This window comes from Schistocerca gregaria, chromosome 8 (assembly GCF_023897955.1).
Source record: "Schistocerca gregaria isolate iqSchGreg1 chromosome 8, iqSchGreg1.2, whole genome shotgun sequence".
In the NCBI taxonomy this organism is placed as follows: domain Eukaryota; kingdom Metazoa; phylum Arthropoda; class Insecta; order Orthoptera; family Acrididae; genus Schistocerca; species Schistocerca gregaria.
Genome location: NC_064927.1, coordinates 8949743 through 8973479, shown reverse-complemented (window position 1 = coordinate 8973479; position 23737 = coordinate 8949743). Strand labels below are relative to the sequence as shown.

The window sequence follows — 23737 nt, the reverse complement described above, 5'->3', positions numbered from 1 at the left end:
TTCTATGTGCGTCGCGTAATTCCATTTTTCGTCTATTATTACTCCAAGATACCTAGCTTCGCGTCGCCGGAGAACTGGGGCTCCCGCAATCCTGACAGTTGGATTTCTTATCAGACTGCCTTTTAGTAGAAGATATGTTGATTTGTGTGGTGCAATTCTCATTTTTGCCTCTCGGCACCATTCCTGGAGAATTTGCATTGACCTTTCCACTTTTGGCTCTAAGTCTTCTCGGCTACGGCCACCTACCAGCAGGAGGAGGTCGTCAGCGTAGGCTATCACGTCTAGCACATCTCTACATTGTTGTAACCTGACTAACAGGGGCTCTATGTTTACGTCCCAAAAGAGTGGCCCCAGGACCGATCCCTGGGGGCACCCCTTCGTACAGGTCTTACTTACTCTCTCGCTAGGCGATGATAGCCAGACCTCCCTGTCCATGCAATAGCTCCTCAGACAGCCATACAGGGGCCCTGGACACTGCATCTCACGCAAACGTGAGAAGAGCGAGGGCCACCAGAGGTTGTCAAAGGCGCCACTGATGTCCACCATGATGCCTACGACATACTTGTGCGTGGATGAGCCACAGACCTCAGCCGCCAGGGCGATTGCGTCAGACGCTGATCGCCCCGGCCTAAAGCCGAACTGCCTGTCACTCATTCCACGCAGCATCCTATGTGCGGTCAGTCTGTCCGCCAGCAGCCTCTCCAGCAGCTTCCCCATGGTGTCTAGCAGGCATATAGGTCTATAGGATTTGGGATCCATGGGGTCCTTGTCCTTTCCTTTTTGTATGATTACTACATTTGCAGTCTTCCATACTCTCGGAAATTTCCCAGCTGTGAGACACTCATTGAAGAGCCGCGTTAGAGGAGCCACCAGCTGTGGGGCGAGGAACTGTACCACCTCTGCTACAATGCCGTCCGGTCCTGGCGCCTTCCCCTTCTTTAATGATTTGATATGTGCTGCGACTTCTGCTTCAGAGAAAGGGTACACTCTAGTATTATTGGTATATTCTAGAGAATCCTCCCTGCGGATTTGCCTTTGAGAGTCATCATCATCATGTTCATCATCGTCCGGTAGCAGAGTGCGCAGGAGAACTTCAGCAGTTTCCTTCCACGACTCTGTCACTCGGTCTCCATCTCGGATGGTCGAGAGAACCGCGGGGGATTTAACCTTTTCCCTTACGAGTTTGTAGGGTATTCCCCAGGGATCGGTATCGAGCTGATTTAGCACATACTTCTCCCAACTCCTTGTTCTTACTTCCTTTAATTCCCTTTGAAAATTTTCTTTCTCATCTCTGTAACGCTGCAGCCAGTATTGCTTCTCTTGCCAGACGGCACTTCGCTTGTAGTACCTCCTCGCCCGTCTAACAGACCGACGCATACCTTCCAGTTCGGCAGTCCATGGTGATGGTGAGGCCGCCACGGCCCTCCTCCTGGTTGGCACGGCGACCTTTACCGCCCTAACGATGGAGCCTACCAGTTCTTCGGCGTACCTGTCGACATCCAGGCCACCCTCAGGCAACGGAGGAACGTCACACTCCTGAGCCAGGCATTCCCAATTTGTCTTGTGAAAGTTGTATTGAATCTCCCACCCCAGGTCCCAGCGGCACTCTTCATCTCCTATGCAAAAAGTAATCAAGTTGTGATCGCTTGTGGTAGCGTGCTCTATCACATTCCAGCTGTGGATGAGGTTTATAGCATTCGGTGATGCTAACGTCACATCGATGTTGGTGCCTTGTCCCCCTCCTCCCGCATAGGTGGGGGGGTTCCCTGCTTTATTTACTACCACCAGCTGTGACGCCATTATTGCTTCCTCTGCCCTTTCACCATTTTCGTCCCTGGTGCCGCTGTGCCATAGGGGGGATTTCGCGTTCATGTCTGCTGTGACTATTACCTTACGCCCACGTAACGCCATCATTACCCTAGAGAGATGTTCTATGAAATGTTCGAAATTTCCCCCGTACTGAAAGTACATATTAACAATATATAATATCCCGGCGGGTGACTGCAACTCGATGACGTTACAGTGGCAATCAGAGAGTTGCGCTATTTTTGTGGCTCTGAGGGCCTTATTTGTTATTACTATTAACGCCCTTGGCTCCTCTCCTGTAAAGATGGTTTGCCATGTTTTCGACATGAATGATATTTGCCCGGCCCAGTAGTATGGCTCCTGTAGACAGACTACATCTAGTCTCCTCTCCTCCACTACTTTTCGGAGTTCCTGCATGACCAACCGACTATTATGAGTGTTTAGCTGCCCTACCGTGATTGAATTTAGGGTTGTCATTAAGGAAAATAAGTGTGAAAGTAACATTCAGGCCATGATTTGTTAAAGTCGAATGCTACTCTACCATTAGCTAGGACAGCCTGTGCATAAATTTCGTCCAGCTTGAATTCTTCACCTCTTCTCTCAAATACTTTCTTCACCAGGTCACGCAGGGCTCCGAAATCAGTGGGAAGATTCACTGACTTCAGCTGTATTCTATCTACAGCCTCCATCGCCGTGAAGGTGACCATTCTGCCATGTTCATGACCTACGCGTACGACGTGCCTCAAAGCTGTAGTGAGGATCGCTGGTTGCTCCAGACGCGATAGCTGCATCGCGAACTCCAAGTTGGGATAGATCCGTCTTGGGTCCGCTCCTACAGCCGGTTTATCGTCTTGCAGCTGTGCCATACTTGTGCTCGTAGTGGTGCTAGTGACTGTGCTGTCTTGCAGGGTAAAAGTTGGAAGACTCCCTGGGACAGGAGCAGAGCTGTTCCTTCCGGGTAAAGATTGAGGCTGTGAGCCTGGGTTAACTGCTTTTCCGTCATGCTCCTCATTTTCTTCTTCAGGTTCTGTTTGAATACAAAGATCAACCATTTTTACTTCCTGTGTCCCTTTTAATTCAAGCTTTGAGACGAAAGTTTCAGCTTCAGGGTTTAATTTTGAGTGAGGAGCTGGAGATGTTGAGGGTGGAGACTCACTAGCAGCCCAGAAGTCGTCTACAATTACCTCAATTTCTTTTATTTCGTGCATTATTTCTCTTATCTCTTCGAATCTCGGATCAGAGTCAGTTTGTGTACTGAAGTCAATCATCGTTGCTTTTCGTTCTTGCATTTGTTTTAGAGACTTCAAAAATTTATTAAACCTTTCTGCCCTTCCAGCGTCCCTTTTTCTTTTGCTGGGAGACTTCCTTTTGATGTTCGTCCTTCTTATGTTACCAGCATCAGCCATAGTCAATTCGGGATATGAGTCTCTGCTCTAGCAGTTTGTAGGTCGGGCAGTTTCTTCCTGCCACAGATAAAGCCTTTGCCAAAGCTGGTACAGCATGAGGTGGGACGAGGCAGTCTGAATTACATTTTATAGATGTATTTCTCACATATGTCAGAGCCTCTCGCGGTCGTCGTCGTCGTCGTCGTCGTCGTCGTCGTCGTCGTCGTCGTCGCCGCCGCCGCTTCTGCAGAAGTAGCAAATGGCCATCGTGGCAAATGCGGCGAGGCACGCCTTGCCTTCGATTCCGTATGCACAAAGTGTGTGGTCTTGTTTCCCAGTCTATATTTGGTCGGTCACGTAAGATGTTGAATGTAACGAATGGGTGGGAAAGAGCAAGGGCAGCGGCTGTGTAGAACGAAAACACAAATTATCAGGGGTGTGAGCGTTTCGAGATGAGTCATATACAAGTTGCACTTGGTCGTCAGTGACTGTGTGGCCTAATGGATAAGGAGTCGGACTTCGGATCTGAAGATTACAGGTTCCAATGCTGTCACGCTCGTGTTTTATCAGTTCTGAAAAAGAAACATACCGTTTTAATGTAGCATTTGAGCAGTACGAAACCGTCTGAATGTTGCTGTTGACCATTTTCTGCTTGGAGATGCTCTTGAGCTTGAAACACACACTACAAGACCGGTGTTAACTAGCGAAATGGTCGGCAGAGTGCCGTCACCGCGAGTTTCCACTGGCACTTGCACATCTAAAACAACGTCTGAAAGTAACTCGTTCGCCATTTGAGTCACATCAAGTATGAGTGTTAATTTTGACGCCACTAGCTCTGCTGGATGTCATGCAATTCCTTTACCTCTCAGAAATGATTATGAAATAAAAGTGAAGTACGTGACGAGTGTGACGTTAGGAAAACTTTAGGCAGCATGGAGAGATTCTGTATGGAACCACCCAACCCAAACGAGTACTGTGTGACGTGCTGCCCGGCAAGCATTCACCTAAGAAGCCCGGCTAGCTCTGTTGGTAGAGCATGAAACTCTTAATCTCAGGGTCGTGGGTTCGAGCCCCACGCTGGGCGGAACGGAATTTTGTTCCGCTGCAGATGTAAATTACTGTTTATCTGATTAACGTGATGTAATGGAAATAGCAACTTTAAACTTTGCCTACGTCTCTGTCAGTCGCAAGGAAACTGTATTTGAATGTGAAGGTGATTTTGTAGACATGTGTGAAAGACATGTTCTGAAATGCAAGTGTTGTTGTTTGGAGAGGATATCGGTTACGTGTCAGATGTGTAGCCAAGCAGTAATGGGTTGCCATAGCTGCTAATATTAGTCGGTAATATGAAGTGTTGTCAGCTGAAGTCTGATGATCCAGACGACCGTAACGACGAAGTACGCGAAAGTGCCGCTAGGCCGCGCCTCTTTAGCTCAGTGGTAGAGCACTGGACTAGTAAACCAAGGGTCGTGAGTTCCATCCTCAAAGGAAAAAGTCGAATTTTGGAAATCAGTTGCGCGTCGTGGCCGTATAGCAAACAGTATCTGTGTTGACGATCAATTAGCGACATGCCTTTTATTAAGAATTACTCTCAGATGTGATTAAGGCGAATGGCGCAGATAAAGCCTTTGCCAAAGCGGTACAGCATAAGGTGGGACGAGGCAGTCTGAATTACATTTTAAAGATGTATTTCTCACATATGTCAGAGCCTCTCGCGGTCGTCGTATTCGTCGTCGTCGTCGCCGCCGCCGTTTCTGCAGAAGTAGCAAATGGCCATCGTGGCAAATGCGGCGAGGCACGCCCTGCCTTCGATTCCGTATGCACAAAGTGTGTGGTCTTGGTTCCCAGTCTATATTTGGTCGGTCACGTAAGAGGTTGAATGTAACGAATGGGTGGGAAAGAGCAAGGGCAGCGGCTGTGTAGAACGAAAACACAAATTATCAGGGGTGTGAGCGTTTCGAGATGAGTCATATACAAGGTGCACTTGGTCGTCAGTGACTGTGTGGCCTAATGGATAAGGCGTCGGACTTCGGATCTGAAGATTACAGGTTCGGATGCTGTCACGCTCGTGTTTTATCAGTTCTGAAAAAGAAACATACCGTTTTAATGTAGCATTTGAGCAGTACGAAACCGTCTGAATGTTGCTGTTGACCATTTTCTGCTTGGAGATGCTCTTGAGCTTGAAACACACACTACAAGACCGGTGTTAACTAGCGAAATGGTCGGCTGAGTGCCGTCACCGCGTGTTTCCACTGGCACTTGCACATCTAAAACAACGTCGGAAAGTAACTCGTTCGCCTTTTGAGTCACATCAAGTATGAGTGTTAATTTTGACGCCACTAGCTCTGCAGGTTGTCATGCAATTCCTTTACCTCTCAGAAATGATTATGAAATAAAAGTGAAGTACGTGACGAGTGTGACGTTAGGAAAACATTAGGCAGCATGGAGAGATTCTGTATGGGACCACCCAACCCAAACGAGTACTGTGTGACGTGCTGCCTGGCAAGTATTCACCGAAGCAGCCCGGCTAGCTCAGTCGGTAGAGCATGAGACTCTTAATCTCAGGGTCGTGGCTTCGAGCCCCACGCTGGGCGGAACGGAATTTTGTTCCGCTGCAGATGTAAATTACCGTTTTTCTGATTAACGTGATGTAATGGAAATAGCAACTTTAAAATTTGCCTACGTCTCTGTCAGTCGCAAGGAAACTGTATTTGAAGGTGAAGGTGATTTTGGAGACATGTGTGAAAGACATGTTCTGAAATGCAAGTGTTGTTGTTTGGAGAGGACATCGGTTACGTGTCAGATGTGTAGCCAAGCAGTAATGGGTCGCCATAGCTGCAAATATTAGTCGGTAATATGAAGTGTTGTCAGCTGAAGTCTGATGATCCAGACTACCGTAAGGACGAAATACGCAAAAGTACCGCTAGGCTGCGCCCATTTAGCTCAGTGGTAGAGCACTGGACTAGTAAACCAACGGTCGTGAGTTCCATCCTCAAAGGAAGAAGTCGAATTTTGGAAATCAGTTGCGCGTCGTGGCCGTATAGCTAACAGTATCTGTGATGACGAACAATTAGCGACATGCCTTTTATTAAGAATTACTCTCAGATGTGATTAAGGCGAATGGCGCAGATAAAGCCTTTGCCAAAGCGGTACAGCATAAGGTGGGACGAGGCAGTCTGAATTACATTTTATAGATGTATTTCTCACATATGTCAGAGCCTCTCGCGGTCGTCGTCGTCGTCGCCGCCGCCGTATCTGCAGAAGTAGCAAATGGCCATCGTGGCAAATGCGGCGAGGCACGCCCTGCCTTCGATTCCGTATGCACAAAGTGTGTGCTCTTGGTTCCCAGTCTATATTTGGTCGGTCACGTTAGAGGTTGAATGTAACGAATGGGTGGGAAAGAGCAAGGGCAGCGGCTGTGTAGAACGAAAACACAAATTATCAGGGGTGTGAGCGTTTCGAGATGAGTCATATACAAGTTGCACTTGGTCGTCAGTGACTGTGTGGCCTAATGGATAAGGCGTCGGACTTCGGATCTGAAGATTACAGGTTCGAATGCTGTCACGCTCGTGTTTTATCAGTTCTGAAAAAGAAACATACCGTTTTAATGTAGCATTTGAGCAGTACGAAACCGTCTGAATGTTGCTGTTGACCATTTTCTGCTTGGAGATGCTCTTGAGCTTGAAACACACACTACAAGACCGGTGTTAACTAGCGAAATGGTCGGCGGAGTGCCGTCACCGCGAGTTTCCACTGGCACTTGCACATCTAAAACAACGTCGGAAAGTAACTCGTTCGCCTTTTGAGTCACATCAAGTATGAGTGTTAATTTTGACGCCACTAGCTCTGCAGGTTGTCATGCAAATCCTTTACCTCTCAGAAATGATTATGAAATAAAAGTGAAGTACGTGACGAGTGTGACGTTAGGAAGACATTAGGCAGCTTGGAGAGATTCTGTATGGGACCACCCAACGCAAACGAGTACTGTGTGACGTGCTGCCCGGAAAGTATTCACCGAAGCAGCCCGGCTAGCTCAGTCGGTAGAGCATGAGACTCTTAATCTCAGGGTCGTGGCTTCGAGCCCCACGCTGGCGGAACGGAATTTTGTTCCGCTGCAGATGTAAATTACCGTTTTTCTGATTAACGTGATGTAATGGAAATAGCAACTTTAAACTTTGCCTACGTCTCTGTCAGTCGCAAGGAAACTGTATTTGAAGGTGAAGGTGATTTTGGAGACATGTGTGAAAGACATGTTCTGAAATGCAAGTGTTGTTGTTTGGAGAGGACATCGGTTACGTGTCAGATGTGTAGCCAAGCAGTAATGGGTCGCCATAGCTGCAAATATTAGTCGGTAATATGAAGTGTTGTCAGCTGAGGTCTGATGATCCAGACGACCGTAAGGACGAAATACGAAAAAGTACCGCTAGGCCGCGCCCATTTAGCTCAGTGGTAGAGCACTGGACTAGTAAACCAAGGGTCGTGAGTTCCATCCTCAAAGGAAGAAGTCGAATTTTGGAAATCAGTTGCGCGTCGTGGCCGTATAGCTAACAGTATCTGTGATGACGAACAATTAGCGACATGCCTTTTATTAAGAATTACTCTCAGATGTGATTAAGGCGAATGGCGCAGATAAAGCCTTTGCCAAAGCGGTACAGCATAAGGTGGGACGAGGCAGTCTGAATTACATTTTAAAGATGTATTTCTCACATATGTCAGAGCCTCTCGCGGTCGTCGTCGTCGTCGTCGTCGTCGCCGTCGTCGTATTCGTCGTCGTCGTCGCCGCCGCCGTTTCTGCAGAAGTAGCAAATGGCCATCGTGGCAAATGCGGCGAGGCACGCCCTGCCTTCGATTCCGTATGCACAAAGTGTGTGGTCTTGGTTCCCAGTCTATATTTGGTCGGTCACGTAAGAGGTTGAATGTAACGAATGGGTGGGAAAGAGCAAGGGCAGCGGCTGTGTAGAACGAAAACACAAATTATCAGGGGTGTGAGCGTTTCGAGATGAGTCATATACAAGGTGCACTTGGTCGTCAGTGACTGTGTGGCCTAATGGATAAGGCGTCGGACTTCCGATCTGAAGATTACAGGTTCGGATGCTGTCACGCTCGTGTTTTATCAGTTCTGAAAAAGAAACATACCGTTTTAATGTAGCATTTGAGCAGTACGAAACCGTCTGAATGTTGCTGTTGACCATTTTCTGCTTGGAGATGCTCTTGAGCTTGAAACACACACTACAAGACCGGTGTTAACTAGCGAAATGGTCGGCTGAGTGCCGTCACCGCGTGTTTCCACTGGCACTTGCACATCTAAAACAACGTCGGAAAGTAACTCGTTCGCCTTTTGAGTCACATCAAGTATGAGTGTTAATTTTGACGCCACTAGCTCTGCAGGTTGTCATGCAATTCCTTTACCTCTCAGAAATGATTATGAAATAAAAGTGAAGTACGTGACGAGTGTGACGTTAGGAAAACATTAGGCAGCATGGAGAGATTCTGTATGGGACCACCCAACCCAAACGAGTACTGTGTGACGTGCTGCCTGGCAAGTATTCACCGAAGCAGCCCGGCTAGCTCAGTCGGTAGAGCATGAGACTCTTAATCTCAGGGTCGTGGCTTCGAGCCCCACGCTGGGCGGAACGGAATTTTGTTCCGCTGCAGATGTAAATTACCGTTTTTCTGATTAACGTGATGTAATGGAAATAGCAACTTTAAAATTTGCCTACGTCTCTGTCAGTCGCAAGGAAACTGTATTTGAAGGTGAAGGTGATTTTGGAGACATGTGTGAAAGACATGTTCTGAAATGCAAGTGTTGTTGTTTGGAGAGGACATCGGTTACGTGTCAGATGTGTAGCCAAGCAGTAATGGGTCGCCATAGCTGCAAATATTAGTCGGTAATATGAAGTGTTGTCAGCTGAAGTCTGATGATCCAGACTACCGTAAGGACGAAATACGCAAAAGTACCGCTAGGCTGCGCCCATTTAGCTCAGTGGTAGAGCACTGGACTAGTAAACCAAGGGTCGTGAGTTCCATCCTCAAAGGAAGAAGTCGAATTTTGGAAATCAGTTGCGCGTCGTGGCCGTATAGCTAACAGTATCTGTGATGACGAACAATTAGCGACATGCCTTTTATTAAGAATTACTCTCAGATGTGATTAAGGCGAATGGCGCAGATAAAGCCTTTGCCAAAGCGGTACAGCATAAGGTGGGACGAGGCAGTCTGAATTACATTTTATAGATGTATTTCTCACATATGTCAGAGCCTCTCGCGGTCGTCGTCGTCGTCGCCGCCGCCGTATCTGCAGAAGTAGCAAATGGCCATCGTGGCAAATGCGGCGAGGCACGCCCTGCCTTCGATTCCGTATGCACAAAGTGTGTGCTCTTGGTTCCCAGTCTATATTTGGTCGGTCACGTTAGAGGTTGAATGTAACGAATGGGTGGGAAAGAGCAAGGGCAGCGGCTGTGTAGAACGAAAACACAAATTATCAGGGGTGTGAGCGTTTCGAGATGAGTCATATACAAGTTGCACTTGGTCGTCAGTGACTGTGTCGCCTAATGGATAAGGCGTCGGACTTCGGATCTGAAGATTACAGGTTCGAATGCTGTCACGCTCGTGTTTTATCAGTTCTGAAAAAGAAACATACCGTTTTAATGTAGCATTTGAGCAGTACGAAACCGTCTGAATGTTGCTGTTGACCATTTTCTGCTTGGAGATGCTCTTGAGCTTGAAACACACACTACAAGACCGGTGTTAACTAGCGAAATGGTCGGCGGAGTGCCGTCACCGCGAGTTTCCACTGGCACTTGCACATCTAAAACAACGTCGGAAAGTAACTCGTTCGCCTTTTGAGTCACATCAAGTATGAGTGTTAATTTTGACGCCACTAGCTCTGCAGGTTGTCATGCAAATCCTTTACCTCTCAGAAATGATTATGAAATAAAAGTGAAGTACGTGACGAGTGTGACGTTAGGAAGACATTAGGCAGCTTGGAGAGATTCTGTATGGGACCACCCAACGCAAACGAGTACTGTGTGACGTGCTGCCCGGAAAGTATTCACCGAAGCAGCCCGGCTAGCTCAGTCGGTAGAGCATGAGACTCTTAATCTCAGGGTCGTGGCTTCGAGCCCCACGCTGGCGGAACGGAATTTTGTTCCGCTGCAGATGTAAATTACCGTTTTTCTGATTAACGTGATGTAATGGAAATAGCAACTTTAAACTTTGCCTACGTCTCTGTCAGTCGCAAGGAAACTGTATTTGAAGGTGAAGGTGATTTTGGAGACATGTGTGAAAGACATGTTCTGAAATGCAAGTGTTGTTGTTTGGAGAGGACATCGGTTACGTGTCAGATGTGTAGCCAAGCAGTAATGGGTCGCCATAGCTGCAAATATTAGTCGGTAATATGAAGTGTTGTCAGCTGAGGTCTGATGATCCAGACGACCGTAAGGACGAAATACGAAAAAGTACCGCTAGGCCGCGCCCATTTAGCTCAGTGGTAGAGCACTGGACTAGTAAACCAAGGGTCGTGAGTTCCATCCTCAAAGGAAGAAGTCGAATTTTGGAAATCAGTTGCGCGTCGTGGCCGTATAGCTAACAGTATCTGTGATGACGAACAATTAGCGACATGCCTTTTATTAAGAATTACTCTCAGATGTGATTAAGGCGAATGGCGCAGATAAAGCCTTTGCCAAAGCGGTACAGCATAAGGTGGGACGAGGCAGTCTGAATTACATTTTAAAGATGTATTTCTCACATATGTCAGAGCCTCTCGCGGTCGTCGTCGTCGTCGTCGTCGTCGCCGTCGTCGTATTCGTCGTCGTCGTCGCCGCCGCCGTTTCTGCAGAAGTAGCAAATGGCCATCGTGGCAAATGCGGCGAGGCACGCCCTGCCTTCGATTCCGTATGCACAAAGTGTGTGGTCTTGGTTCCCAGTCTATATTTGGTCGGTCACGTAAGAGGTTGAATGTAACGAATGGGTGGGAAAGAGCAAGGGCAGCGGCTGTGTAGAACGAAAACACAAATTATCAGGGGTGTGAGCGTTTCAAAATGAGTCATATACAAGGTGCACTTGGTCGTCAGTGACTGTGTGGCCTAATGGATAAGGCGTCGGACTTCGGATCTGAAGATTACAGGTTCGGATGCTGTCACGCTCGTGTTTTATCAGTTCTGAAAAAGAAACATACCGTTTTAATGTAGCATTTGAGCAGTACGAAACCGTCTGAATGTTGCTGTTGACCATTTTCTGCTTGGAGATGCTCTTGAGCTTGAAACACACACACCAAGACCGGTGTTAACTAGCGAAATGGTCGGCTGAGTGCCGTCACCGCGTGTTTCCACTGGCACTTGCACATCTAAAACAACGTCGGAAAGTAACTCGTTCGCCTTTTGAGTCACATCAAGTATGAGTGTTAATTTTGACGCCACTAGCTCTGCAGGTTGTCATGCAATTCCTTTACCTCTCAGAAATGATTATGAAATAAAAGTGAAGTACGTGACGAGTGTGACGTTAGGAAAACATTAGGCAGCATGGAGAGATTCTGTATGGGACCACCCAACCCAAACGAGTACTGTGTGACGTGCTGCCTGGCAAGTATTCACCGAAGCAGCCCGGCTAGCTCAGTCGGTAGAGCATGAGACTCTTAATCTCAGGGTCGTGGCTTCGAGCCCCACGCTGGGCGGAACGGAATTTTGTTCCGCTGCAGATGTAAATTACCGTTTTTCTGATTAACGTGATGTAATGGAAATAGCAACTTTAAAATTTGCCTACGTCTCTGTCAGTCGCAAGGAAACTGTATTTGAAGGTGAAGGTGATTTTGGAGACATGTGTGAAAGACATGTTCTGAAATGCAAGTGTTGTTGTTTGGAGAGGACATCGGTTACGTGTCAGATGTGTAGCCAAGCAGTAATGGGTCGCCATAGCTGCAAATATTAGTCGGTAATATGAAGTGTTGTCAGCTGAAGTCTGATGATCCAGACTACCGTAAGGACGAAATACGCAAAAGTACCGCTAGGCTGCGCCCATTTAGCTCAGTGGTAGAGCACTGGACTAGTAAACCAAGGGTCGTGAGTTCCATCCTCAAAGGAAGAAGTCGAATTTTGGAAATCAGTTGCGCGTCGTGGCCGTATAGCTAACAGTATCTGTGATGACGAACAATTAGCGACATGCCTTTTATTAAGAATTACTCTCAGATGTGATTAAGGCGAATGGCGCAGATAAAGCCTTTGCCAAAGCGGTACAGCATAAGGTGGGACGAGGCAGTCTGAATTACATTTTATAGATGTATTTCTCACATATGTCAGAGCCTCTCGCGGTCGTCGTCGTCGTCGCCGGCGCCGCTTCTGCAGAAGTAGCAAATGGCCATCGTGGCAAATGCGGCGAGGCACGCCCTGCCTTCGATTCCGTATGCACAAAGTGTGTGGTCTTGTTTCCCAGTCTATATTTGGTCGGTCACGTAAGAGGTTGAATGTAACGAATGAGTGGGAAAGAGCAAGGGCAGCGGCTGTGTAGAACGAAAACACAAATTATCAGGGGTGTGAGCGTTTCGAAATGAGTCATATACATGTTGCACTTGGTCGTCAGTGACTGTGTGGCCTAATGGATAAGGCGTCGGACTTCGGATCTGAAGATTACAGGTTCGAATGCTGTCACTCTCGTGTTTTATCAGTTCTGAAAAAGAAACATACCGTTTTAATGTAGCATTTGAGCAGTACGAAACCGTGTGAATGTTGCTGTTGACCATTTTCTGCTTGGAGATGCTCTTGAGCTTGAAACACACACTACAAGACCGGTGTTAACTAGCGAAATGGTCGGCAGAGTGCAATCACCGCGAGTTTCCACTGGCACTTGCACATCTAAAACAACGTCGGAAAGTAACTCGTTCGCCTTTTGAGTCACATCAAGTATGATTGTTAATTTTGACGCCACTAGCTCTGCAGGTTGTCATGGAATTCCTTTACCTCTCAGAAATGATTATGAAATAAAAGTGAAGTACGTGACATTAGGCAGCATGGAGAGATTCTGTATGGGACCACCCAACCCAAACGAGTACTGTGTGACGTGCTGCCCGGCAAGTATTCACCGAAGCAGCCCGGCTAGCTCAGTCGGTAGAGCATGAGACTCTTAATCTCATGGTCGTGGGTACGAGCCCCACGCTGGCGGAACGGAATTTTGTTCCGCTGCAGATGTAAATTACCGTTTTTCTGATTAACGTGATGTAATGGAAATAGCAACTTTAAACTTTGCCTACGTCTCTGTCAGTCGCAAAGAAACTGTATTTGAAGGTGAAGGTGATTTTGGAGACATGTGTGAAAGACATGTTCTGAAATACAAGTGTTGTTGTTTGGAGAGGACATCGGTTACGTGTCAGATGTGTAGCCAAGCAGTAATGGGTCGCCATAGCTGCAAATATTAGTCGGTAATATTAGGTGTTGTCAGCTGAAGTCTGATGATCCAGACGACCGTAACGACGAAGTACGCAAAAGTACCGCTAGGCCGCGCCCATTTAGCTCAGTTGTAGCGCACTGGACTAGTAAACCAAGGGTCGTGAGTTCCATCCTCAAAGGAAATAGTCCAATTTTGGAAATCAGTTGCGCGTCGTGGCCGTATAGCTAACAGTATCTGTGATGACGAACAATTAGCGACATGCCTTTTATTAAGAATTACTCTCAGATGTGATTAAGGCGAATGGCGCAGATAAAGCCTTTGCCAAAGCGGTACAGCATAAGGTGGGACGAGGCAGTCTGAATTACATTTTATAGATGTATTTCTCACATATGTCAGAGCCTCTCGCGGTCGTCGCCGTCGTCGTCGTCGTCGTCGTCGCCGCCGCCGCTTCTGCAGAAGTAGCAAATGGCCATCGTGACAAATGCAGCGAGGCACGCCCTGCCTTCGATTCCGTATGCACAAAGTGTGTGGTCTTGTTTCCCAGTCTATATTTGGTCGGTCACGTAAGAGGTTGAATGTAACGAATGAGTGGGAAAGAGCAAGGGCAGCTGCTGTGTAGAACGAAAACACAAATTATCAGGGGTGTGAGCGTTTCGAAATGAGTCATATACATGTTGCACTTGGTCGTCAGTGACTGTGTGGCCTAATGGATAAGGCGTCGGACTTCGGATCTGAAGATTACTGGTTCGAATGCTGTCACGCTCGTGTTTTATCAGTTCTGAAAAAGAAACATACCGTTTTAATGTAGCATTTGAGCAGTACGAAACCGTCTGAATGTTGCTGTTGACCATTTTCTGCTTGGAGATGCTCTTGAGCTTGAAACACACACTACAAGACCGGTGTTAACTAGCGAAATGGTCGGCAGAGTGCAATCACCGTGAGTTTCCACTGGCACTTGCACATCTAAAACAACGTCGGAAAGTAACTCGTTCGCCTTTTGAGTCACATCAAGTATGAGTGTTAATTTTGACGCCACTAGCTCTGCAGGTTGTCATGCAATTCCTTTACCTCTCAGAAATGATTATGAAATAAAAGTGAAGTACGTGACATTAGGCAGCATGGAGAGATTCTGTATGGGACCACCCAACCCAAACGAGTACTGTGTGACGTGCTGCCCGGCAAGTATTCACCGAAGCAGCCCGGCTAGCTCAGTCGGTAGAGCATGAGACTCTTAATCTCATGGTCGTGGGTTCGTGCCCCACGCTGGGCGGTACGGAATTTTGTTCTGCTGCAGATGTAAATTACCGTTTTTCTGATTAACGTGATGTAATGGAAATAGCAACTTTAAACATTGCCTACGTCTCTGTCAGTCGCAAGGATACTGTATTTGAAGGTGAAGGTGATTTTGGAGACATGTGTGAAAGACATGTTCTGAAATGCAAGTGTTGTTGTTTGGAGAGGACATCGGTTACGTGTCAGATGTGTAGCCAAGCAGTAATGGGTCGCCATAGCTGCAAATATTAGTCGGTAATATGAGGTGTTGTCAGCTGAAGTCTGATGATCCAGACGACCGTAAGGACGAAGTACGCAAAAGTACCGCCAGGCCGCGCCCATTTAGCTCAGTTGTAGCGCACTGGACTAGTAAACCAAGGGTCGTGAGTTCCATCCTCAAAGGAAGAAGTCGAATTTTGGAAATCAGTTGCGCGTCGTGGCCGTATAGCAAACAGTATCTGTGATGACGAACAATTAACGACATGCCTTTTATTAAGAATTACTCTCAGATGTGATTAAGGCGAATGGCGCAGATAAAGCCTTTGCCAAAGCGGTACAGCATAAGGTGGGACGAGGCAGTCTGAATTACATTTTATAGATGTATTTCTCACATATGTCAGAGCCTCTCGCGGTCGTGGTCGTCGTCGTCGTCGTCGTCGTCGTCGTCGTCGTCGTCGTCGTCGTCGCCGCCGCTTCTGCAGAAGTAGCAAATGGCCATCGTGGCAAATGCGGCGAGGCACGCCCTGCCTTCGATTCCGTATGCACAAAGTGTGTGGTCTTGTTTCCCAGTCTATATTTGGTCGGTCACGTAAGAAGTTGAATGTAACGAATGGGTGGGAAAGAGCGAGGGCAGCGGCTGTGTAGAACGAAAACACAAATTATCAGGGGTGTGAGCGTTTCGAGATGAGTCATATACAAGTTGCACTTGGTCGTCAGTGACTGTGTGGCCTAATGGATAAGGCGTCGGACTTCGGATCTGAAGATTACAGGTTCGAATGCTGTCACGCTCGTGTTTTATCAGTTCTGAAAAAGAAACATACCGTTTTAATGTAGCATTTGAGCAGTACGAAACCGTCTGAATGTTGCTGTTGACCATTTTCTGCTTGGAGATGCTCTTGAGCTTGAAACACACACTACAAGACCGGTGTTAACTAGCGAAATGGTCGGCAGAGTGCAATCACCGCGAGTTTCCACTGGCACTTGCACATCTAAAACAACGTCGGAAAGTAACTCGTTCGCCTTTTGAGTCACATCAAGTATGAGTGTTAATTTTGACGCCACTAGCTCTGCAGGTTGTCATGCAATTCCTTTACCTCTCAGAAATGATTATGAAATAAAAGTGAAGTACGTGACGAGTGTGACGTTAGGAAAATATTAGGCAGCATGGAGAGATTCTGTATGGGACCACCCAACCCAAACGAGTACTGTGTGAAGTGCTACCCGGCAAGTATTCACCGAAGCAGCCCGGATAGCTAAGTCGGTAGAGCATGAGACTCTTAATCTCAGCGTCGTGGGTTCGAGAGCCACCCAGGGCGGAACGGAATTTTGTTCCGCTGCAGATGTAAATTACCGTTTTTCTGAATAACGTGATGTAATGGAAATAGCAACTTTAAAATTTGCCTACGTCTCTGTCAGTCGCAAGGAAACTGTATTTGAAGGTGAAGGTGATTTTGTAGACATGTGTGAAAGACATGTTCTGAAATGCAAGTGTTGTTGTTTGGAGAGGACCTCGGTTACGTGTCAGATGTGTAGCCAAGCAGTAATGGGTCGCCATAGCTGCAAATATTAGTCGGTAATATGAAGTGTTGTCAGCTGAAGTCTGATGAACCAGACGACCGTAAGGACGAAGTACGCAAAAGAACTGCTAGACCGAGCCCCTTGAGCTCAGTGTTAGAGCACTGGACTAGTAAACCAAGGGTCGTGAGTTCCATCCTCAAAGAAAGAAGTCGAATTTAGGAAATCAGTTGCACCTCGTGGCCGTATAGCAAACAGTATCTGTTTTGACGAACAATTAGCGACATGCCTTTTATTAAGAATTACTCTCAGATGTGATTAAGGCGAATGGCGCAGATAAAGCCTTTGCCAAAGCGGTACAGCATAAGGTGGGACGAGGCAGTCTGAATTAAGTTTTATAGATGTATTTCTCACATATGTCAGAGCCTCTCGCGGTCGTCGTCGTCGTCGTCGTCGCCGCCGCCGCTTCTGCAGAAGTAGCAAATGGCCATCGTGGCAAATGCGGCGAGGCACGCCCTGCCTTCGATTCCGTATGCACAAAGTGTGTGGTCTTGTTTCCCAGTCCATATTTGGTCGGTTACGTAAGAGGTTGAATGTAACGAATGGGTGGGAAAGAGCAAGGGCAGCGGCTGTGTAGAACGAAAACACAAATTATCAGGGGTGTGAGCGTTTCGAGATGAGTCATATACAAGTTGCACTTGGTCGTCAGTGACTGTGTGGCCTAATGGTAAAGGCGTCGGACTTCGGATCTGAAGATTACAGGTTCGAATGCTGTCACGCTCGTGTTTTATCAGTTCTGAAAAAGAAACATACCGTTTTAATGTAGCATTTGAGCAGTACGAAACCGTCTGAATGTTGCTGTTGACCATTTTCTGCTTGGAGATGCTCTTGAGCTTGAAACACACACTACAAGACCGGTGTGTTAACTAGCGAAATGGTCGGCAGAGTGCCGTCACCGCGAGTTTAAACTTGCACTTGCACATCTAAAACAACGTCGGAAAGTAACTCGTTCGCCTTTTGAGTCACATCAAGTATGAGTGTTAATTTTGACGCCACTAGCTCAGCAGGTTGTCATGCAATTCCTTTACCTCTCAGAAATGATTATGAAATAAAAGTGAAGTACGTGACGAGTGTGACGTTAGGAAAACATTAGGCAGCATGGAGAGATTCTGTATGGGACCACCCAACCCAAACGAGTACTGTGTGACGTGCTGCCAGGCAAGTATTCACCGAAGCAGCCCGGCTAGCTCAGTCTGTAGAGCATGAGACTCTTAATCTCATGGTCGTGGGTTCGAGCCCCACGCTGGGCGGAACGGAATTTTGTTCCGCTGCAGATGTAAATTACCGTTTTTCTGATTAACGGGATGTAATGAAAATAGCAACTTTAAACTTTGCCTACGTCTCTGTCAGTCGCAAGGAAACTGTATTTGAAGGTGAAGGTGATTTTGTAGACATGTGTGAAAGACATGTTCTGAAATGCAAGTGTTGTTGTTTGGAGAGGACATCGGTTACGTGTCAGATGTGTAGCCAAGCAGTAATGGGTCGCCATAGCTGCAAATATTAGTCGGTAATATGAAGTGTTGTCAGCTGAAGTCTGATGATCCAGACGACCGTAAGGACGAAGTACGCAAAAGTACCGCTAGGCTGTGCCTCTTTAGCTCAGTGGTAGAGCACTGGACTAGTAAACCAAGGGTCGTGAGTTCCATCCTCAAAGGAAGAAGTCGAATTTTGGAAATCAGTTGCGCGTCGTGGCCGTATAGCAAACAGTATCTGTGATGACGAACAATTAGCGACATGCCTTTTATTAAGAATTACTCTCAGATGTGATTAAGGCGAATGGCGCAGATAAAGCCTTTGCCAAAGCGGTACAGCATAAGGTGGGACGAGGCAGTCTGAATTACATTTTATAGATGTATTTCTCACATATGTCAGAGCCTCTCGCGGTCGTCGTCGTCGTCGTCGTCGTCGTCGTCGTCGTCGCCGCCGCTTCTGCAGAAGTAGCAAATGGCCATCGTGGCAAATGCGGCGAGGCACGCCCTGCCTTCGATTCCGTATGCACAAAGTGTGTGGTCTTGTTTCCCAGTCTATATTTGGTCGGTCACGTAAGAAGTTGAATGTAACGAATGGGTGGGAAAGAGCGAGGGCAGCGGCTGTGTAGAACGAAAACACAAATTATCAGGGGTGTGAGCGTTTCGAGATGAGTCATATACAAGTTGCACTTGGTCGTCAGTGACTGTGTGGCCTAATGGATAAGGCGTCGGACTTCGGATCTGAAGATTACAGGTTCGAATGCTGTCACGCTCGTGATTTATCAGTTCTGAAAAAGAAACATACCGTTTTAATGTAGCAATTGAGCAGTACGAAACCGTCTGAATGTTGCTGTTGACCATTTTCTGCTTGGAGATGCTCTTGAGCTTGAAACACACACTACAAGACCGGTGTTAACTAGCGAAATGTTCGGCAGAGTGCCGACACGGCGAGTTTTCACTGGCACTTGCACATCTAAAACAACGTCAGAAAGTAACTCGTTCGCCTTTTGAGTCACATCAAGTATGAGTGTTAATTTTGACGCCACTTGCTCTGCAGGTTGTCATGCAATTCCTTTACCTCTCAGGAATTATTATGAAATAAAAGTGAAGTACGTGACGAGTGTGACGTTAGGAAAACATTAGGCAGCATGGAGAGATTCTGTATGGGACCACCCAACCCAAACGATTACTGTGTGACGTGCTACCCGGCAAGTATTCACTGTAGCAGCCCAGCTAGCTCAGTCAGTAGAGCATGAGGCTCTTAATCTCAGAGTCTTGCGTTCGGCCCCACGCTGGGCCGAACGGAATTTGGTTCGGCTGCAGATGTAATTTACCGTTTTTCTTATTAACGTGACGTAATGCAAATAGCAACTTTAAACTTTGCTTACGTCTCTGTCAGTCGCAAATAAACTGTATTTGAAGGTGAAGGTGATTTTGTAGACATGTGTGAAAGACATGTTCTGAAATGCAAGTGTTGTTGTTTGGAGAGAAAATCGGTTATATGTCAGATGTGTGGCCAAGCAGTAATGGGTCGCCATAGCTGCAAATATTAGTCGGTAATATGAAGTGTTGTTAGCTGAAGTCTGATGATCCAGACGACCGTAAGGACGAAGTACGCAAAAGTACCGCTAGGCCGCGCCTCTTTAGCTCAGTGGTCAGTCTGCCTGCGGCAGCGGTGGTGAGCGGACCGTCAGGGCCAGCGCGCTGTGGCAGGAAGTGTTTACGTCAGGCGGTGAGTCGCGTGCTTACAGCGTCTGCTTATTAGTATTCGTTCCGTTCTGTAGGATCTGATATGGAATTATGAATCCGAGTAACAGGAAAGATACCTTGAAGTTTACCTTTGATAGGAACTTTTCGAAACCAAATTCGTTTGAAGTTGAAGCTTGGTTAGAGGAAACAGCTAAGATAACTTTTGATGACTTTGTAGGGATAAATTTCTCTATCGTGACTAGTGTTGTTTATGTGAAATTAACGTCTTCTGAAATGTGTGACAGAATTGTGGAGTCCAGTGGAGGTGTACTGAAGTTTAAACATAGTGATGGTACCGTCAGTCACGTCAGCATTACGCATGCTGGACTGGGCATCCGAAAGGCACGTATTTTCGAACTCCCGTTTGAAATATCAGCCGCGCAAATAAATTCTGCATTAACATCTTACAGGAGGGTCATTAACAATTTTGCGGAGCGTTGCTCCAAAGCCCACAAATTTCCGGTGCTTAACGGCGTCAGGCAGGTTCAGATCGATCTACAAAAGCACATACCTTCATATATTTACGTAGGTGGACATCGCGGAATTGTCATATATGATGGGCAGCCAAAAACGTGTGCCGGCTGTGGTGCGCCCGGCCACGTGCGCTCTGAATTTATACAAAGACGCGTGACGCAGATACCTGTCGGTGAAGCCGCTAGCCCCCCTGTGACGACGGCACTGCCACTGACATACGTTGCCGCGGCTTCTGGTCTTCCACCCGCGACCCCGCCTGTAGATGCCCCTCGTTTGAATGATGTTTTTCCGATAACGTCAAAGAACCGAGTGCTGACCCGGCACCGCCGCTACCACACTCACAGATGGAGGTAACGACGGATGGCTCCCCAGTGGTTGATGCCACTGGTACTGATGATGAAGCAGACGCTGTGTTCCCGGCGGATCAACCCCAGAGTCAACAGTCCACTTCGGATGTTGATGATACCGCGAACCCTAACAGGAAGCCTTCCAAAAAGAAGCGGAGACTTGCACATCAAGGAGCCAATCAGCTCGCCCCACAGCTCCGCGAAAAAGCGAAACGAATAAGCAGCCAAATGAGTCAGAACACTTCTGAACCCTCTGAAGTTGGTCTCCCTGCGTCTGGTCGAATGGACATTGATCCTGTAGTGTCTCCCCCTGTGAATCCACGACGGGTGGAAGATAGTGATACCTCGAGTAGAGTCGTTTTGCCGGATGCCCACGCTCAAGGAAACGCAGGATCGCTTTTGTCAGAGGCCACTCTCACTGGGAATTAGGCACAGGAAATGGAAGTCTTGGATGCGAGCAATGATGCGGCTGTCATGCGGACCATTGAGACGGAATCTTCGGCACCCCCCACAGAGCAGCATACACCAACCGTACCGGGAACTACAGGAACTCCGACTGACGCGCTTGGCCTCAATTTCGTTAGCCATCCTTCTAAGACTGTCTAATTAATAGTATGTGCCTTCTCCCATGAACGAGCCCCAGGCCTATAAAATTGCCACGTTAAATATCAATAAGATACAGTCGTACTGGCGGCTCCGTAATTCACAAGATTTTGTATACGCAGCGGATATCGATATTCTGTTACTTCAAGAAGTCGCTGCGATTGAACTTGACCGAATAACTGGTTATACTACTCTCTCCAATTCCGGGAGCGGTGCGAATTTAGGGACAGCGATTCTGTTAAAAGAAGGGATTGTAGCGACCGACGCAGAAAAACTGCCTGATCATAGAGGGATCGCTGTCACTTTCAATCGGACACGCATAATCAATTTTTACGCCCCGTCCGGCAGTAGCAATAGGCGTGCTAGGGCTGAGTTCTTCACAAGCGCCATAGTCCCACTTTTTAGGGGAACCTACGATCGTATAATTTTTGCGGGTGACTTCAATTGTGTCTTAAGTCCAAAAGACCAGACGCCTAATTTTAACAAATCTGGAGAACTAGAACATATCGTCCAAGAAATGAACCTCATTGACACATGGGAGCATACGCACGGAGCGGCACCTGGGTTCACCCATGTCACGAACCACTCTGCAAGCCGGCTAGACAGAATCTATGTATCGGCGTGTATGAAGACTCAAGTCCTCCATTCCGAAGTTTGGCCCACAATTTTTTCCGATCATGCCGCATATATTTGTACTGTTAAGCAAGCATGGCACATTTCGCGGCAGAGGTTTCTGGAAACTTAACAATGCTTTCCTTAACGATGTTGACTGTCACCGTGTCTTTAACGAAACATGGGAGGCATGTGAACGACGGGTTGCACAGTATGCCTCCGTTACTGAATGGTGGATAACACATGCCAAACCAACTTTATCAAAAATGTTTAAACGCTACGCTCGGGACAAATCCTGGTGGCAACGGCAAACATCTGAGTTTTATTTTACTTGTCTCAGGGAGCTCTACCAGTCCGATGTGACTGTACCTGAAAATTTTATGCAGATTAAAAAAATTAAGGCAAAATTATTAAAACTTCAGCGGCAGCAGGCAGAAGGCTTTCAAATAAGGTCCAGGCCCCAGAATGTGATAGACGACGAAATGACATCCATGTTTCACGTCATTCGTGAAAATAAGAGGGGGCGGCGGAGATTAATAACTCGTCTTCAGTTGAGTGAAGGCGTTGCGCTCACGCGGCAACAAGACATACGGACCGCACTTCACAATCACCTGGCAGATCTGCTGGCAACGACACATACCGACGATGGAACTCACGATGAATTACTCAATAACTTGCAAAGGACTTTGGGTGCTGCTGAAGTCGAAACTCTCATGCGAGAAATTGATGAAGACGAATTTGATTCTGCGCTATCACGAAGTCGGAAAAATAAATCGCCGGGACCTGACGGTCTCACTGCCGAATTTTATCTTACTTTCCGCGACAAATTAAAGCCCAAGTTGTTGAGTATGTTTAATGACATTTTACGGCCTGATTTTAATGTTCCTCAGGCTCTCGTGGAAGGCATCATGGTTTTAATCCCTAAACGCCCAATGTGCAGTTCTGTTGATGATTTTCGGCCGCTTACTTTACTGAACAGTTACTACAAAATTTTAGTACGTATTATTTCTAATAGATTGAAAATGTTGATAAATACTGTCATTGGTCAGTACCAGACCAGTGTAGGTGTCGGTAGGACGATCTTCCAAAATTTGTCTCAATACAGGGACGTCATAGCCATTGCAGATGCGTGCAAGATACGGTGTGCGCTAGTTTCCCTTGACTTTTCAAAGGCATTCGACAGAGTAAACCATCAGTTTCTCATCCGGACGATGCATGCCATGGGATTTCCACTACGTTTTATCAATCTTATACATGAGCTCCTTCATAAAGGAGTAACTCGACTCATGGTGAATGGCCAGCTGAGCGCATCGATTAATATTACTAATTCAGTGCACCAGGGATGCCCTATGTCAATGGCCTTGTTTGCCATTGCCATTGAGCCTTTGCTTGTCACCTTGACACAGCGTCTACAAGGATTAACCATCCACGGCTTTAAGATTGTTTGTACTGCATATGCGGATGACGTCGGATTTTTGGTCATGGACGAAGGTGAAGTCGAGGAAGCCCTTCAGATCGTCTAAAACTACGAACTTGTTGCGGGTGCGAAGTTGAATGCCAGGAAATCTGGCATTATGAACATAGGACGCGGCATCTCGCTGCACCATCACGGTCAGTTGCAACTACTTTCTAAAATGAAATGCCTTGGTATTGAGTACAGGAGCAACATACAGCACACAATTGCGGTGAACTATAGGAATCTCCTGGCAAGTATGCGTGCTTGCATGCAGACCCACTACCTAAGGAGCCTTGATGAACTGCAGAAAGTCACCTTCGCTAATGTCTACCTCACCTCAAAGATTAACTACGTTGCACAAGTACTGCCCATGCAACACAGGAGACAGCGAAGCGT

At 47.1% G+C, this 23737-nt stretch overlaps 9 non-coding genes across 9 annotated transcripts; all 9 read left to right on the top strand.

Annotated features, from left to right (window-relative positions):
• Positions 1 to 4202: 4202 nt before the first annotated feature.
• Trnak-cuu (transfer RNA lysine (anticodon CUU)) lies at positions 4203 to 4275 on the top strand. The gene has a single exon. It is a non-coding gene; the product is annotated as a tRNA-Lys (tRNA).
• A 1437-nt stretch (positions 4276 to 5712) lies between these two features.
• On the top strand, positions 5713 to 5785 carry Trnak-cuu (transfer RNA lysine (anticodon CUU)). Its single transcript has one exon. It is a non-coding gene; the product is annotated as a tRNA-Lys (tRNA).
• Positions 5786 to 7213: 1428 nt separating this feature from the next.
• Trnak-cuu (transfer RNA lysine (anticodon CUU)) lies at positions 7214 to 7290 on the top strand. Its single transcript has one exon. It is a non-coding gene; the product is annotated as a tRNA-Lys (tRNA).
• Positions 7291 to 8749: 1459 nt separating this feature from the next.
• Positions 8750 to 8822, top strand: Trnak-cuu (transfer RNA lysine (anticodon CUU)). Its single transcript has one exon. It is a non-coding gene; the product is annotated as a tRNA-Lys (tRNA).
• Positions 8823 to 10250: 1428 nt separating this feature from the next.
• Trnak-cuu (transfer RNA lysine (anticodon CUU)) lies at positions 10251 to 10327 on the top strand. The gene has a single exon. It is a non-coding gene; the product is annotated as a tRNA-Lys (tRNA).
• A 1459-nt stretch (positions 10328 to 11786) lies between these two features.
• On the top strand, positions 11787 to 11859 carry Trnak-cuu (transfer RNA lysine (anticodon CUU)). The gene has a single exon. It is a non-coding gene; the product is annotated as a tRNA-Lys (tRNA).
• A 1408-nt stretch (positions 11860 to 13267) lies between these two features.
• Positions 13268 to 13344, top strand: Trnak-cuu (transfer RNA lysine (anticodon CUU)). The gene has a single exon. It is a non-coding gene; the product is annotated as a tRNA-Lys (tRNA).
• A 1418-nt stretch (positions 13345 to 14762) lies between these two features.
• On the top strand, positions 14763 to 14835 carry Trnak-cuu (transfer RNA lysine (anticodon CUU)). The gene has a single exon. It is a non-coding gene; the product is annotated as a tRNA-Lys (tRNA).
• Positions 14836 to 17808: 2973 nt separating this feature from the next.
• On the top strand, positions 17809 to 17881 carry Trnak-cuu (transfer RNA lysine (anticodon CUU)). Its single transcript has one exon. It is a non-coding gene; the product is annotated as a tRNA-Lys (tRNA).
• Positions 17882 to 23737: the final 5856 nt, after the last annotated feature.